Genomic DNA, 18,337 nt, shown 5'->3' with positions numbered 1-18,337 from the left:
ACAATAAAACAACAAAAGATGACTATTTACATGACTCATATGTACATTGACAATTCTCTTTTTATTTTTGGAACAAGAGATGATGGAATTGATAAATACTTGATTTTTTTGATTTTTCTGATATTTTTTTCTGAATATATACATCGTTTTTTTTTTTTTTTTTTTTTTTTTTTTTTTTTGATAAGCACTTTTACAAGGAACACTTTTGATACATATACAAAAGGAAACAAAAATTACATGACACTTTGCAAGAGGTAGCCCTTTTTGATGCACCCAGTTAAATTCAATGGTTGTCTTTCTTAATGTAACCTCCACCTTCTATCCCAACCAACCAAAGAACAAGCTAGTCAAGTTTCGTTCAGTATTCTAAAGTGATTGGCAATCGTAACTTCCTATCAAACACCTTGAAGATCGAGGCCATACATGTATTGGTAGATCGTGCGCGTGCAAATTTCTTATCACTATGTGAATTGTGCTAGAATCAGGGTGCCTAAATATCTAGACTAAGACTCCTAATAAAAATACATATTTGCACAAGAGTCAACATTTCAAGGTAAATGAGCTCCATTTTTATGATTTTTTTCATTTTTTAATTTTTTTGAATTTTGATTTTTCAATTTTTTTGGAATTTTTCAATTTTTTCAAAAAGATGGAGTTTTGTTTTCAATTATAGCAAATTATCGTGGCATCTACTCTATACCCCCAAACCTAAACTAAACATTGTCCTCAATGTTTCAAAATATGGAAAGAATTAAAATACAACATATGGAAAGGGACATGCTGAGTAGAGTAAAAGGAGAGAGAATACCCGATTTCGGCGAAGGCAGAATTAAAACTCCGTTATCCAAGGCAAAACTCCAACATATTCGGAGTCACAATGGATGAGCACAAAATAAAAGGAAATTTAACTAACACATTATCTACAAGAAATTTTTTTTAAAAATTGGGAGCAAAAGAATTTTTTTTTTTTTTTTTTTTTTTTTTTTTTTTGAAAAAGAAAATGAAATTTGGTTTTTGAATGGGAGCAAGCCCACTGTTTGTTTTCTAATGGAATGGAAGGCTGCGGCTCAAGAAACACTAAGTTTTAATTTTGAAAGTTTAATTTGGCCCAGTTGGTTAAGGTCCGACGTTTGTTTTAAAACTTTGGTTTCGAGGTCCACTCTTGAGTGGAAGCAAGCCCACAATCGGTTACAAGCTCAGCTGGGTTTAAACCCAGAGTCCAAAATACAAGTCCAATGGAAGAATTTAAACAAGCCCACACAAAATAAATACAAGCCCACAAATTAAACAAACAAGCCCAAAAATAAATTATTACAAACCCAAAATAGAAAAATAAAAAGCCCAAAAAATTGGGTTAATTATTACAAGCCCACAATTAAAGAAATTTGGAAGCCCACAGGTTGGGTTCTCTCAATTGAATGGGTTTAGGCTTACCTTTTTAGCACAGCCCAGCTGCTCTGATATTGTTGCAAAAACCCAGTTGGGCTTTGGTTCTTTTCCTTGGTGGCGTCCCAGCAGAAGAAAAACAGGTTCAGAACAGCAGGTCCAACAGCAAATGAAGTGAAGCAGATGCAGATGCAAATGCTATGAAATGAAATGCAAAAATAGCTAATAAAAACACAGATAAAACACAGCACCAATCCCCGGCAACGGCGCCAAAAACTTGATAGGCCTTGAAAGGGTGTATAAATTAAGCGCAATGAAAACGGGGGCCTACAGTAATACCGCAAGTGCACGGTCGTCGGTTGTAGCTCGTGCAAGTACGGGTCGATCCACAGAGATCGGGTGTGTTTGTAATGTTTTCTAGCTAATTGGGTTCCTAAATTGCTATTGGTCTATGAAGCCTTTTGGCTTAAATTGGGCTTTGAGTACTAATGGGTTTGTTCACAATAAAAGGAACTGAGCTTGGGCTCAGTTGGTCTTTGAAATGTAAATGGGCTTTGGCCTTAAACTTAAGCTTTTGATTAAGCCCATAGTTGATTGGATTGGGCTTTTAACCTTAACCTAAACTGGGCTTTGAGCCTTAATGAAATGGGCCTCAGTGAACTAAACCTTGGGCTTTTGTATCTTTGGAATTGCACTGGGCCTTGGGTTTCACTGAAGTGAATTGGGCTCAGCTTTTGAAGTGAGCTTTGGGCTCACTTGGCTTTGGAAGGCAGCAGGAGAAGAAGTGGCAGGGCAGCAGCAGCCTGGCAGCAGGCTTGGCAGCAACAACAGCAGCAGCAGCTTGGCAGCAGCCTTGGCAGCAACAACAGCAGCAGCAGCTTGGCAGCAGCCTTGGCAGCAACAACAGCAGCAGCAGCTTGGCAGCAGCCTTGGCAGCAGGAACTGCAGAAAGGCAGCAGCAGCAGCTGCAAGGGAAGAAAATATGGCAGCACCAGGTAGCAGTAGCAGGGCAGCTGCAAGGCAATGTAGCAGCTGCACAAGCAGTGCACAACAGCACAAGGCAGTGGAATAAGAGAAGCAACAGAGTTGCAGCAATGGAAAGGAAAGCAACACAGTGGCAAAGAAGAAGGAAACAGAGAAGCAACAGACAAGGCAGTGAGGCAAAAACTAAACAGCAATAAAGCAGTGAACAAAAACAAAACAAAACAAGATGAACCAAGGCCTGAGGCCAAGGGCAGGGATGTGGAAAAACTGAAATGAGCAAGGCTAAGGCAAGAATACAGGCAAACAAATAGAATGGGAAGAAAACTAGCTTGCTATGAGCACTAGTTTCTCCCAATGCTCAATCACAGTGCAACCTAAGCATACAACAAGAATGGCAAGAAAATCAGCTTGCTATGAGCACTGATTTCTTCCATTGCACAATCACATCAAAGCTTCAAATGTATCTAGCCTAGCATTCCATCAAATGTGACAGCAAATTAAACATGACAGGAACATTAACAAACATCAACAGGAGAAAATAGCATTAACAGGACACAAGTAACAGGCATTAACAGCACATGAACATTAACATAAAATAGCATTAACAGAACATGATCACATTAACATAAATAACAGGAGCATTAACAGAGCATTAACTATAAATAACAGGAGAAAATAGCATTAACAGAACATGAACATGAACATAAATGAAAGTGAAAATATTAACAGAACACATTAACATTTAACAGGACATGAAAGTCCTGGATGTTGGCTACTCCAAGCATAACTATTACAACATACCCACAGTCTTATATATACCCACAACACATTAGGGTTCTACAAAAAAAATTCCCAAACTGACAGAGCTAGGGTTGGTGAATTCTTACCTAATTTGATGTAGCAACATCAAATTGAACGCAACCCATTACTCTACTTGTCCTTCTCTACCTCTCCATGCCTTCAATTTCACTCTAGCTCAACCCAATTTACCTATTTCACACTTTAGGGTTTCGGTTGAAAATGTGTGAAATAAGTGAATTAGATGGACTAGGGGGATGGGAACAATGATGGGTTATCATTGTTTGACGTGGTGACAGAGGTGGGTGGCGGAGCAGGTGGTGACAGAGGTGGAGAAGGTGGTGGCAGGACATGGTTGCAGGGAGATGGTTCTGCAGAGGGGTGGGTGGAGGAGAAGGTCGACTGGTTGGGAGAAGGGGTTGTTTGGTTAGGTGGATGGTGCTCGGTCACTAGGGTGTGAGGCGGGTGTATCTAGTTTTGATGTTCTGTGACTCTGAGCTGCGAGATGCGAAGATGGTTGGTAGATCGGACGGTGATGCGGAGGCAAGCGATGAGAGACCGTTGGATTATATGATACAACAAAATCAACGATGCCAGATGGAGTTAGGTGTTGTAGTGTTAGGCGGAGATATCAAACTTTGATGAACAGAAATGGAGCGACCGTTGGATTCAACTACCATCTAATCTGAAGGCTTGGAATTCCAGCGCTGTGGTGCTCGGCATAGACTTCAGATTTTGATGCTCTATGAAGGAGCGACCGTCGGATGCTTCTGAGAAATGATCTGATGGCTGAGAACGGAGGCGCTTTTGTGTGTCGAAAATGAGGTTGTGCGCACCATTCTTCGCGGCTTCCTTGCGTAATTTCTCCCGGCTTTTCACTACTTTTCTGCTCTTTTCGCTCCGCGACTCATCCGAACTTTATTTACTACCTAAAAATGCAAAATTAATTAATAAAAATATTTATTCTTGAAAACAATGAAAATACAGAATATGGGATAAAATGTAGAATTAATGCACAAAAGATGAGTTAAAATGCCAACAGAAAGGGATAAATATATACAATATTTGGCACTCATCAAATTTTCAAAGTTATTGAAACATATCATGATTTTCGTCACTAGGTAAAGATAAACATGGTCGAAGAGAAACGCTTACCAACACATATTTCGAGATATAGATAGGCGAGGTATACTCATCTCGAAATACCAAATGTGTATAATCTAAGTCTATATATAGCATACGACTTTTTGTCTCAAGAAGTAGGAGATAGAGTAGATAGACTTTTGAGTGACAAATAAGTTCAAGTCTTCGCATACCTTTTTGTCGAGAAGTTCCACCGGTTTCTTGAGTAGTTCTTCTTCTTGTATGATGAATCTCCATGAAGTCCTTGATCTCAACTACACTTTCTATCTTAGTCCGATACTTAGCTATAGTAGACTAGAAATCAAGACTTATAGTTTTGATCACTAACATTGACAAACATGCTTGAGATAGCAACGCATGCGAGTTCGACCGAGTAATGCTCTAACAATCTCCCCTTTTTCAAATTTAGTGACAAAATTATCGATACATATGGAATACAAAAAATATAAAGAAACTTTAGTAGCTCCTATTCCACATTTCTAATCTTTAACATTCCTCGAAATCTTCGTCACTTCCAAGTACTCCAATGATCCCAAAGGTTGTAAGTTTAGCATCACCGTTCTTGGAGATCCGTAGCTATAACAATGAGAAAGCATCGGTCTCGATCATTGTTATACAGTGTCATAGTATTATTACACAGTGTCAAAGTCCAATTGTATCACAACTTCAACAATAATACTATGGTGATATGTATCACTCCCCCTTAGTCAATACTCCATCTCACATGAAAACCACTCCTCCTTACGCAATGATCCGAAAACCATATGTATTTGTAGTGTGAACTACATATTAATTCTCCCCCTTTTTGTCAATAAAATTGGCAAAGGTACAAGAAAGGGATCATAATGAAATTTACGTAAGAGACATTTCATGACTAATAGAAAATACATACCATCTAATTTAGATGCAATCATATAGCCGAAGCTAATAGCATTCATCAAGGAGTTTAAAGATACAAGATAACTCCTTTAAAATTCCACAGCCGCACATCCCTCAAGATATGACCATTAAGCACAAGTTCAAAAGAACTCTCCCCCATTTGATGTCATTCATAAGGGAACAACAAGAGCGACCTTAATTTCAAAAGAAAAGAAGGATTTTGATTGGACACCAAAAACCATGAGAATGATTTTCTATATCCAAATACTCAATCAAATTAGTCACAAGTAAACCCATGATTAATTTAATCGGAATACGCAATAAAATTAAACACAAAAGTCATCAACTTAATTGATTATGCTCGACATAAGAGAACTTACGGAGCATAGGACTAACATAACCATTAGAAAATGAATAGGATAGTCGTTCATATACTCAACATAAGAGGAATTTTATGGAGTATGAAAATACTCAACTAGATTAATTACAAGAGAAACCATAATTAATCTAATTGGAATACACAACTAAACTAATTACAAAAGTAATCCATTTAATTGTCATTTGTTTTGCTCGACATAAAAAGACTTATGGATCAATAATTAAATAACCAAGCAAGATGATTAATTTAGTTCAAGAATGCTCAACATAAAGTACCTTACGGAACAACCAACAAAGCTAATCAAAAATTAATCAACTTGGTTGTATCGTGCTCAACATAAGACACATTACGGAGCCTCACAGCATTACATAAAATATGGACCAGTGAAGATCAATATTGTGGAATACACAAGGATTCATTCTATCTTCCATCACTATTTTCATAACGATATTTAATAGACATAATCCTTGAACACAAAAGATTTTAAACTATCTTCCATCAAAGAATTGACAATATAGGCTTAACTTTTGTATATGTCAAAAGTCTATTCATCCTTAAATCAATACATGAATACTGATCATGAACGACTTTACTTTTGAAAAAATATGGGACAACATAGTTCACGGACGTAAACACCAATATCCCATAACAAATTGCAATATAACAAATCATAAAGATTAAATACTGCAAACCATCATCCTCCAAATATTTTTAGAATTTAAACCAATAAACCTAAAAAAGAACAAGAAGATGAAAATAATAGCTATGTGTAGTCACAATCATTGATATTAGAGCACTAGTTATTCTTCCAACTAAACCAAAAAGAAGACTTACTAGGCAACAAACAAACTTCTATGATGCATTTCACTTACTTTCAAAATTCTTCTCATATTCCCTATATTCATCAAGCTCACCTTCGATTAGATCAATCCTAGATTCAAGATTATCCACCTTTTCTTCAAGTCTCTTGGAGGAAGCTTCGATTTCACTTTTAGGGAACATACTTGATCCAAGACAAGATTCATGGTTAAAGATAGCTTATCAAATTGTGAGATTGAAGGATTCTCATCAGACGATGAGATACACTTTTCATAACACATCTCGTTATCGGAAGAATCAAAACGAATCTTCTTAGAGGGAAACAGAACAGTCCATACATCACTTTCTTTACTTGAAAGACTAGAGGAGGACATGATAGATAAGATAAATGAAATGATCATCTAGAAGAGGAGAAACTTTATTTTAAAAGAATGAAGATGAAGAATTTCCTAAAACGACCTTTTACCAAACCCTAACAGAATTAGGTTATCACCAGAAAAAGTCTTTTAAAGAGTCAGAAACCGTACATGAACAATAACGGTACAACAAAAGCCAAAAATAGAAAATTAACAGACACATTCCAACACAACCCTCTCGAAAAATCATGATTCTTGCCTAAGAGGGATAGATGAAAGAATCATGAATAACAAGATTACAAATCATAATCAATCCAATCCAATGTAGGAATGGGATATGTCTCGTGAGGGGAGGAATTATTTGTTAATCTAAGTTTTTGCTTATTCCTTAGAAAAGAAGAGTTATGCACATCATTCTTTTCCTTTTAATCACAGTTTTGAAGAACTTGATTGTTGATTTGCGCAAATCCTGCACCGTTCTAGAAATCACTTTTTGAGGGAAAAAGGATTTCACAGGAGATTTATTCTTCTTCTTCTTCTTCTTCTTCTTCACACAACGTTTAGCAGAGCAGGATTGCTTTTGATCATTCGTGCTAAGATGATCCTGATTTTTACACAAGGAAACCGAGAGTTTTGGTAGTATCTTGTGTTTTTCTGTATCACCCTTGTTGTCAAGATGACTCGAGAGTGATACATAATCGGGTGACATTTGCTGACACGACTTACGAGACATAGTCGGAGTTATTCGACAAGTCGTATAAGAATCACGATTGTGATTTTCAACAAATAGATTAAGAGAACAATCACAGATTTCATCCTCAGGACAATAATCAAGAGTATTCATCCATGCTTTAGTTATCTTATTCACCTTAGTATCTGGACCATTGGAAGTACGCACATTTTTACAGCACACGAAACCAATTTCGCTAGTAGAGTTTTTGTGAACTATATTATCCCCATTTTTGATTGATTGAACCTCTTTTTGAGACTTTCTTTTACTTTGTCTAAGAATTTTCTTAAGTTGTTGTATAAACCGAGATAACGTAGAAATAAAGCAATTCTCATTTTTCTTATCAATCAATTTAGGACGGTGAGATTTTCCATCAGAAGTAGTAACATGATTGCTAGACACGTTATGTTTATCTCTTGATTTAAGTTCGCGGTCGAAAATTTTAAGATTCCCAACAAGTGATAGACGCATTTATGTGTCTAATATAGCTCATTTGTATATATTGTTAGTGCTCGATATCGTACTTATTTGGTTATTTTATTTATTTTTAGGTGTGTTTGGAAAAATAAGGCTTTGTGGCGAAATTGGCTAAAAATGCGGCATTTGGACCTCCGTTGATAACGTACCGGAAGCGCCCCAGAATTGTACCGGAAGTACCCCAGGAATATCCCGGAGGAACCCCGAAAAAGTGCGGAAAACATCCCAGAAAAATAACTAAAGGCACCCAAGTTTTGGTTATTTCCACCCAACAATTTTATTTCAGCCCCACTTGTTATTCTCACCCCATCAGAGGATAGGGGGCATCCCTTCTCAATTTTCAAACTCAAGATTTTGGCGGGAAAAGACTATGCAGCGTCTGGCAGATTTGAAGATCGAATTTTGGACGTGATTTTAGGAGATTCAATTGCTGTATTTGGTACGTATGGACTCTGCATGACTAAACAGGCCTGATACAATCAATTGGACCCAGCCAATTGGGCTGGAAAGGCCGGGAGAAGTAATCAAAGTTCAAACAGGATACGTGTGTTGCTGTTCACTTTCAAAGATTGGTGAGAGATTTGTGGGGGATTTTCTACGCTGGACAACCATGTATTTAGTCGAGTTCAAGTCAGAGAAGATTTTGGGAGCAATAGAATAGCTAACAGACACATACAAAGATCGACAGATGGAATTATTGTTCAAACTGCACGTGAAGAATAAGAGATTTATTCTCGAATTTGATCGAGTTTCTAGGCAATCTGAAGGCTATATATAGTTGGGTTTTTGTCATAGAAGGGTTAGAAAGTTTTAGGAGAGAGTTAGGGGAGGTTTGGAGGCGAGCAGAGAGGCGCAGGAGGAGTTGCAGAGAAGTTACCTGCTGCTGCTGCTGCCATTAACACGCCTGAAGAACACGAAGAACAGACTCTCAGAGTCTGTCGTTCTTTAACAGTCTTAAACAGCAGTATCCGTGTTCTTCATTACAGCAGTACCGAAGTGTCGTTCTTCAACAGTGCAAACAGCGAACTCTCTGTGTCGTTGTTATACAGCACTCGTGTTGTATCGATTATTTTCAGCACTACCCCTTTGTAACAGTGACGCTGCAACAGTATAACAGCGTTACAAACTTCAATTATCAATTATTTTCATCAATAAAAACACTTATTTAGCCATGAATACATCTTGTGAGTGTGTTTTTGAGATGAGGAGCTAAACCCAATCCCAGGGGTGACAGAGGAAGCCACTCTCACAATAATTATGTGGTAATCTCTATTTTATTAATTTATGCAATATTTTTATATGATTAATTGCATTGATAAAAATGATTTAAATGGTTTTTATTAATCAACTGTGTTTTCCCTTGATAATGCATGCTTAGTTTTAGACTCTTGATGCATTATACTTGTGATTAACATTTGATATTTTGGAAAATCTGCTTTTGGCAATATTTAGAATCAACCCAATTATTTAAATTGCATAGTAAAAAAATATTAGATCACATAAGTATTGTTGATTGGTGGAATCTTAACCCCTATTTCTCCATAAAATTTTACGTCAGTTTGCTATTTTCCTAAATTTTATTTAAATCTAGAAATTTTGTTACCTTCACAAGTCTGAAAAGAACCTGTTACCACTACAACTACACTTTTGAAAACCATCAAATTTTTGGCGCCGCCGACGCGGACCTGTGTTTAGTTAGCATTTTTTTTTAGATTTTTTTATTATTTTTGTTCTTCTTTACGTTTTTTGGTTTTTTTTGTTTCCTTGCAGATTTTTGAAGATTGGAGCGAAAGACAATTTTGCCAAAGCTTGTGGTGATTTACTTAAAGTTTGGGAGCGAAAAGCAAAGCTAAAGGAGCGAAAGAAGAAGATTTTTTTTATTTTGTAAAAGAGAGAAAAAAAAAGAGACATTTTTTTTTGTAATTTTTTTTTTAGACTTTCTTTTCTTTTGTATTTTTTTTTATGGACTTTGGACATTAATTTTGGGACATTTTTATTTTTATTTTTAAACCCTACGGAAGGGTACCCTTAAATAAAACTGTTTGCAGGGAAGGACGATTACAATATCGTCTCGGCCCCTCGGGTTCGCACACGACATAGGAGTCGTGGCCCGAGTCGACTTCAGCGGTTCTTCGCCCGTCTGGTACGGGAGGTAAAATTCTAAACACCCGCGAATCTCCTGCAAGCGGGTTACTGGACTCCTTAAGGTGAATATATGCTGAGACTTGAATATGGACTGTTTTTAAATTCCTAGTAAAGGGCAAGGACTGGACCATATAAGATAAGGGTTCGGATTTCATCACCGCTCCCTTCTTGCCCGCCTTAGGAAAACGAAACCTAAAGCGAACCTAAGCCTAAAATTTGGACTAGAAAGAGACCTATAGGGTATCGAGCTTAACAGGACAATCATTCGAAAAATATTGGTTACTCTTTTAAGCACACCTCGAAGTTCTTGACGGTTTCTGCGAGTTGAATGCGTGACTGCGCCGCATTGGATCGGTGAGGTTTTGGGTATCAAAGCTCCACTGAGCTTCCCTCGCCTCGATTCAACTTGCTTTAACTCGGATTGATTCCAGAGGGGTTTGCTCAAATTGTAACGAATTCCCTTTCGAAGGATTAGAAGCTGGTCTAGAAACAATCTAAGTGGAGCCATCATGCTTGTTGTTTGCTAGAAATCTTTAGGTTTGCTGTGGTAAAGTCGAGTCAGCCTGCTGTGTGATTGCTAGAACCTTCCTGTTAGGATTTTTTTATTTCTTTTTGAATTCTTTTTAGTGTATGCCCGATTTTGTTAATAGGGCTTGGAAAAGAGATACTCTAGGTCGATTGATTAGCGAAAAACCTAGTAGTTCTTCTGATTTAAGCAGGGAGCTCGAAGACTCTTCTTTGGAGAGCCCTGTTTTTGGAAACTTCAGTTTTGAGAATTTATCTCTGAGTGACAAAAGTACCCCTAGTACTCCAGTTGTGCCACGATGGCAACTTTGAAAGATTACATGTTCCCAACTAGGACCAACCGAGCTTCATGCATTAAATTGCCAGCCACTACGGCTAATTTCGAGATAAAACCTAGTATTCTTCAGATGATCCCTATATTCTTAGGAAAAGATGATGAGAACCCTTATTTTCATATTAGGGACTTTGAGGAAATTGTGGGACAATTAGATAAAGACCTTACTGATGAAGTCTTGAAACTTAAAATGTTTCCCTTTTCCTTGAGAGATAAAGCCAAGACCTGGCTTAACAACCTACCGTCTGAATCCATAGAAACATGGCAGGAACTTATCGCTGCCTTCTATATGAAATTCTACCCTAAGCATAAAACTGCAGCTGTTAGGCAGAAAATTAGTGCTAGTGTGCAACAAGAGGGAGAGTCTCTTTATAGGTTTTTAGAGCGATTCAATGATCTCCTATCTCAGTGTCCTCACCATGGATTTGATAATATGAAACTTGTACAGATTATTTATGATGGTTTAGACTATTCGACCAAAGCCATGGTTGAGTCTATGTGCGCTGGTGAGTTCACTAGTAAAAATGCTGATGATGCTTTTACCTTCTTAGGAGCTATCGCTGAAAAATCCCAACAGTGGGAATCTTGTGTTGAACCCCCTAAAAGACTCTTGGTCAATAGAAGTAGCACCAATATGGTAGATACGAGTTTTGGTTCAGATGCTAAGTTTGCTGCTTTATCTAGAAGGTTAGAAGCTTTGGAAATGGGTCAGTCTAAAAATAGGTCCCTTGTTGAACCTAATAGAGCCTCTCAAGTCTCTAGTTGTGGAATAGAGCCCGATAATTCATTTTGGGAAGGTCAGGTTAGTGAAGAGCAAGCCCATGCTGTCTATAACAATGCTAGGTTTGAGAACCGTCAGAAGTTTGACCCATACTCAGAAACCTACAACCCTGGTTGGAGAAACCATCCTAATTTCTCTTGGTCTAAGGGCCAGAGTCAAGGCCAGTCTAGCAATTCTCAGCCTCCCCCAGGTTTTGGTTTTAAGAACTCTTCAGGTCAAACCCAGTTTCAGAAACTTCCGAGAAAAAGATCTCTACCTTAGAGGATACTCTCACTATGTTAGCAAATAACCATGAAATGCTAACAAAGAACCACATGAGCTTTCAACAAGAAACTAGGCAAGAATTGAAGAATAATTCCCAGAGTCTTGCCAAATTAGAACTTCAAGTAGGACAAATAGCTAAGTTCATAAGTGAGAGAGAAGATGGAAGGTTCCCTAGTCGTACTGATCCCAACCCAAAAGGAGAGAAATCGTACAATCATGTGAATGCTGTCACAACCCTTAGGAGTGGAAAGAAAGTTGACAACAAGGTCGCCATGCCTGATAGTGAACATGCTGTAGTTCACCCTGCTGAGCCAGAAAATGAGGAGACTGATAGAGTCTCCAAGAGACCAATGAGGGTCCTGTTGAGCCCGGCTTTGTTCCCAGAGCCCCGTTCCCCAGCTGCTAGTTCCGACTAAGAGGGAGTCCAACTTTAATGATATATTGGAGGTTTTTAAGCAGGTTAATATCAACCTTCCATTATTAGATGCAATTAGGCAGATTCCCTCTTATGCCAAGTTCCTTAAGGACTTGTGTACGCGAAAGCGTAAGCTCAGTGTCCAGAAGAAAGCCTTCATAGCTAGTCATGTGAGTTCTATTATTCAGAATACCACTACTCCTAAGTATAAAGACCCAGGGTCCCCTACCATTGCTTGTACAATAGGTAAGTACCGTGTTGAGAAAGCGTTGCTTGACTTAGGAGCCAGTGTGAACTTACTTCCATACCATGTGTACCTAAGCTAGGACTTGGTGAGATGAAACCTACCCAGATAACACTCCAGTTAGCTGATAGGTCCGTTAAAATCCCTCGTGGTGTGATCGAGGATGTTCTTATTGAGGTCGACAAGTTTATTTATCCAGTGGATTTCGTGGTCCTAGATACCCAACCTGTCCCCGACCCAGAACCAAATACTGTGATTTTAGGTCGCCCATTCTTAGCTACGTCTAATGCGATCATAAACTGTCGAAATGGTATTATGAATCTATCTTTTGGTAATATGACTATTGAGTGAATATTTTTAATGTAAAAGCTACATTCTGAGCTAGATAGCACGTATTGAAGAGGTGAACATGATAGGAACCTTAGTTCAGAGTCATTACCAAACACCGAATCGGAAGATCATTAGAGTTGTATCCCATTTTAGCCTGGATTTCGACGATGATAGTAACATTGAACAAGTAAATGCTCTGTTGGATTCTGTTCCTATGTTAGATATTGATATATGGAAAGATAGGTTCGAACCATTACTAGCTTCTGAGTCTATCTTAATACCTTATTTAAAAGAGCCTCCTGAGTTGGAGTCTAATATACATTTTTAGGCCCACCCGAGTCTTTCCCTGTGATTATAGCCTCCGATTTGGATAGTGATCAGGAAAGTAGTCCAGAGACCGTGCTTCAAGAAAATAAGGAAGCCTTAGAGTGGACCATAGAAGATATGAAGCAAGCTGAGGATGAACCACCTGATTATGACTTAGAGAAAGCAATTGACCTTTTTCAAGAACCCGATGGTCTAGAAATTAGGAACATTGTGACTAGTCATTGTAGAGGCACCCAAAATTCTAAGTTTGGGGGTAGAGATTGTCAATTATCCCCAATAGAAGTCCCTAACTTGGGACTCAAGCCTAGTGCATCTGAGGTATCGCTTGAGTGTATTCAGACTCCACAACCTGATCCGCCTGATAATGTCCAGGAGAAAATCCTATGTTAGAGACCCGTTTTTCGGATGAATCTGTTTGCCGAGACACTCATATGAAGCCCAAGTGGGCACCTCAGATAAATCCAGTTGTCTTGCGAGAAACTTTAGATCAGGTTGTGCTCTATCTGCTCATTTTTCTGATCTTGAGCATTTGTCTCCTATTTGTGGCAGTTCTATTTGGTCTTATGGACCCACAATTATTTCGACTATTGGTATACGACTTTGGAAGGTGAAAATTCTTTTTGAGGTATTTGATGTCTAGCTAATGACTATAAATTTAGCATTTACTGGGAGGCTCCCGCGTTCATGTGATACGGTAATATCCTTCCTTATTTCTTTTCCCTCCAGTGGTAATAGTTTCTCCTTGTTCATGCTTTTTTTCATCTTAGAACATTGAGGACAATGTAAGATTTAAGTTTGGGGGTGGGGAAGAAACACTTTTTGTTACTTTTAGTTGCAATAAATAAACTCCAGAGCCTAGAAATTTATGCCTATTGAGGATTGCACTAACTAATCTAAGTGGATGGAAGCATTTTGATTGTAGGAGTTTGAGGAACCAATCTGATTAGATGGAAACATCTAAAGAGTCTATTCATAAAAGCACAGAGCTCAGGTGTTAGAAATAACATGATAGTTTCACCATATCTCGTTGAGTCCTTTTCACTTCTATTTTTATTTTATTTTGTTTTTAAACTATGTTTCTCTAAGTGATAGGTGGGGCCCACGATTCAAGTTGTTACCAATGCTAGGGTGAATTAGAGTGATTGAGATACCATGAAAAAAAAAAAAAAAAAAAAAAGTTGAAAAGAAATGAAAAAAAAAGATAGAAAAAAATGGTAGTTACCAAAAAGTGAAAAAAAAAAAAAAAAAAAAAGAAAAGAAATTGAGACCAGACCATTTGACCAAAAGGAATAAATTCAATAAAGTCGACCACTGGTACCCTTGTATATGCCAGTTGTGTTGACCTAGAGTTAGGTTATCGACCACTGGTACCCTTGTATATGCCAGTGTGTTGATATTAGTCAGACTAGTATCTCAATCCATTAGGATAGGTTCATTTTGGCGGAGGCCTTCAGACAGATATGGGAAACGCGTTCACTTAGTAAACATCAAAACCATCTATGTTTTTCTATATCCATCTTCTTGATCTATCCATGTGATTAGTTTTGACTCCGAATATGATGTCCATAGTGCAACTATCTGAGTAGAGCTCTGTCACTTTATATGAATTTTAGTATGCTTGAGTGCAAACTCGTGTACAACAATTGGAATTTCGCATCAGGGTACTTCTTCCTGTAGTCAATAAGTATGCCAACCAAGGAGATTCTTTAGTGCCTTCCAAGGTTCTGCGTAGATAGCTAAGCTGGAGTATTAAGGTTTTGTGGGTACACCTCTGGTAAACCCCCCGAGACAACACTCCGCCACTAGGGCCACCTAGTGGTTTAACGGCTTACTGCACGTGCTAAGTGTAGTCATTTTATTTTAGATTAGATTTGCTCGAGGACTAGCAAATAATAAGTTTGGGGGTATTTGATAGACGCATTTATGTGTCTAATATAGCTCATTTGTATATATTGTTAGTGCTCGATATCGTACTTATTTGGTTATTTTATTTATTTTAGGTGTGTTTGGAAAAATAAGGCTTTGTGGCGAAATTGGCTAAAAATGCGGCATTTGGACCTCCGTTGATAACGTACCGGAAGCGCCCAGAATTGTACCGGAAGTACCCCAGGAATATCCCGGAGGAACCCCGAAAAAGTGCGGAAAACATCCCAGAAAAATCACTAAAGGCACCCAAGTTTTGGTTATTTCCACCCAACAATTTTATTTCAGCCCCACTTGCTATTCTCACCCCATCAGAGGATAGGGGGCATCCCTTCTCAATTTTCAAACTCAAGATTTTGGCGGGAAAAGACTATGCAGCGTCTGGCAGATTTGAAGATCGAATTTTGGACGTGATTTTAGGAGATTCAATTGCTGTATTTGGTACGTATGGACTCTGCATGACTAAACAGGCCTGATACAATCAATTGGACCCAACCAATTGGGCTGGAAAGGCCGGGAGAAGTAATCAAAGTTCAAACAGGATACGTGTGTTGCTGTTCACTTTCAAAGATTGGTGAGAGATTTGTGGGGGATTTTCTACGCTGGACAACCATGTATTTAGTCGAGTTCAAGTCAGAGAAGATTTTGGGAGCAATAGAATAGCTAACAGACGCATACAAAGATCGACAGATGAAATTATTGTTCAAACTGCACGTGAAGAATAAGAGATTTATTCTCGAATTTGATCGAGTTTCTAGGCAATCTGAAGGCTATATATAGTTGGGTTTTTGTCATAGAAGGGTTAGAAAGTTTTAGGAGAGAGTTAGGGGAGGTTTGGAGGCGAGCAGAGAGGCGCAGGAGGAGTTGCAGAGAAGTTACCTGCTGCTGCTGCTGCCATTAACACGCCTGAAGAACACGAAGAACAGACTCTCAGAGTCTGTCGTTCTTTAACAGTCTTAAACAGCAGTATCCGTGTTCTTCATTACAGCAGTACCGAAGTGTCGTTCTTCAACAGTGCAAACAGCGAACTCTCTGTGTCGTTGTTATACAGCACTCGTGTTGTATCGATTATTTTCAGCACTACCCCTTTGTAACAGTGACGCTGCAACAGTATAACAGCGTTACAAACTTCAATTATCAATTATTTTCATCAATAAAAACACTTATTTAGCCATGAATACATCTTGTGAGTGTGTTTTTGAGATGAGGAGCTAAACCCAATCCCAGGGGTGACAGAGGAAGCCACTCTCACAATAATTATGTGGTAATCTCTATTTTATTAATTTATGCAATATTTTTATATGACTAATTGCATTGATAAAAATGATTTAAATGGTTTTTATTAATCAATTGTGTTTTCCCTTGATAATGCATGCTTAGTTTTAGACTCTTGATGCATTATACTTGTGATTAACATTTGATATTTTGGAAAATCTGCTTTTGGAAATATTTAGAATCAACCCAATTATTTAAATTGCATAGTAAAAAAATATTAGATCACATAAGTATTGTTGATTGGTGGAATCTTAACCCCTATTTCTCCATAAAATTTTACGTCAGTTTGCTATTTTCCTAAATTTTATTTAAATCTAGAAATTTTGTTACCTTCACAAGTCTGAAAAGAACCTGTTACCACTACAACTACAATCACTATTTGAAAAACCATCAACAAGCGTATTTCGCGAAAGAGTATCAAGGTTATTTCCCTCAATGATGACATGTTTTTTAGATTCGTATTTAGATGGCAGCGATATGTGAATCTTCATCACAATTTCCCTTTCAGGAATAGTCCTACCCGATGCACAGGATGCATTAACAATTTCAGACATTTTATGATAAAATTCATCAAATGATTCTTCTTCTTCCATATGAAGGTTTTCCCATTAGGAGTTAAGTTTTTGAAGCCTAGCTTCTTTTTTGCTGGTGTTACCTTCAAATACAGTTTCTAAAGTATCCCAAGCATCTTTAGACGTAGAGCATGAAGACACATTGATGAGTGCCAAATATTGTATATATTTATCCCTTTTTGTTGGCATTTAACTCATCTTTTATGCATTAATTCTACATTTTATCCCATATTCTGTATTTTCATTGTTTTCAAGAATAAATATTTTTATTAATTAATTTTGCATTTTTAGGTAATAAATAAAGTCTGGATGACTTGCGGAGCAAAAAGAGCAGAAAAGTAGTGAAAAGCCGGAAGAAATCACGCAAGGAAGCCGCGAAGAATGGTGCGCACAACCTCATTTTCTACACACAAAAACGCCTCCGTTCTCAGCCATCAGATCAGTTCTCAGAAGCATCCGACGGTCGCTCCTTCATAGAGCATCAAAATCTGAAGTCTCTGCCAAGCACCACAGCGCTGAAATTCCAAACCTTCAGATTAGATGGTAGTTGAATCCAACGGTTGCTCCCTTGCTGTTCATCAAAGTTTGATATCTCCGCCTTACACTTCAGCACCTAACCTAATCTAGCACCGTTCGTTTCGATGTATCCCTTCATCCGACGGTCGCTCCTCGCTTGCCTCCGCATCACCGTCCGATCTACTACCAGCTCCACATCCCACGGCTCATCCTCGCTGTTCATCCAATTTGCTACAACCGCCCAACACCCAAGCACCCGAACCCTATGACCTAACCAAACACCCCCCTTCTTCCCAAAACAGTCGAGCTCTCCTTCTCCCCCATCTCCCCATTCCTCTGCAGAAAACCCATGTCCGCCACCGTACACCACCACCTTCTCCACCTCTGTCACCACCATCTCTACCACCTAACCTCCACCAAATCACTACCAAACACCATATCATCACTCCCTACCTATCTAGACCCCTATTCCCTCCATCTCTCACGTTTCATCCATGAAACCCTAGGCGTGAGAGGTTGATGAAATAGGTGACCTAGAGAAGAAATCAAGGTATGGGAATGGCACCAGGAGAGTCAGAGGAAGAATGGGTCGAGTTTAATTTGATGTTGCTACATCAAATTAGGTAAAAAAATCAAACCCTAGTCTACTGTTAATTTGGGATTTTTTTTTGGTAGAACCCTAATTGTGTCTGTGGGTATAAATAGCCTTGTGGGTGTTGTTGTAAAACTTTATGC

The sequence above is a fragment of the Papaver somniferum genome, chromosome 5, assembly GCF_003573695.1.
Source record: "Papaver somniferum cultivar HN1 chromosome 5, ASM357369v1, whole genome shotgun sequence".
Lineage (NCBI taxonomy): Eukaryota > Viridiplantae > Streptophyta > Magnoliopsida > Ranunculales > Papaveraceae > Papaver > Papaver somniferum.
The sequence above is the reverse complement of the archived record's forward strand: the minus strand, read 5'-3'. Positions refer to the sequence as shown.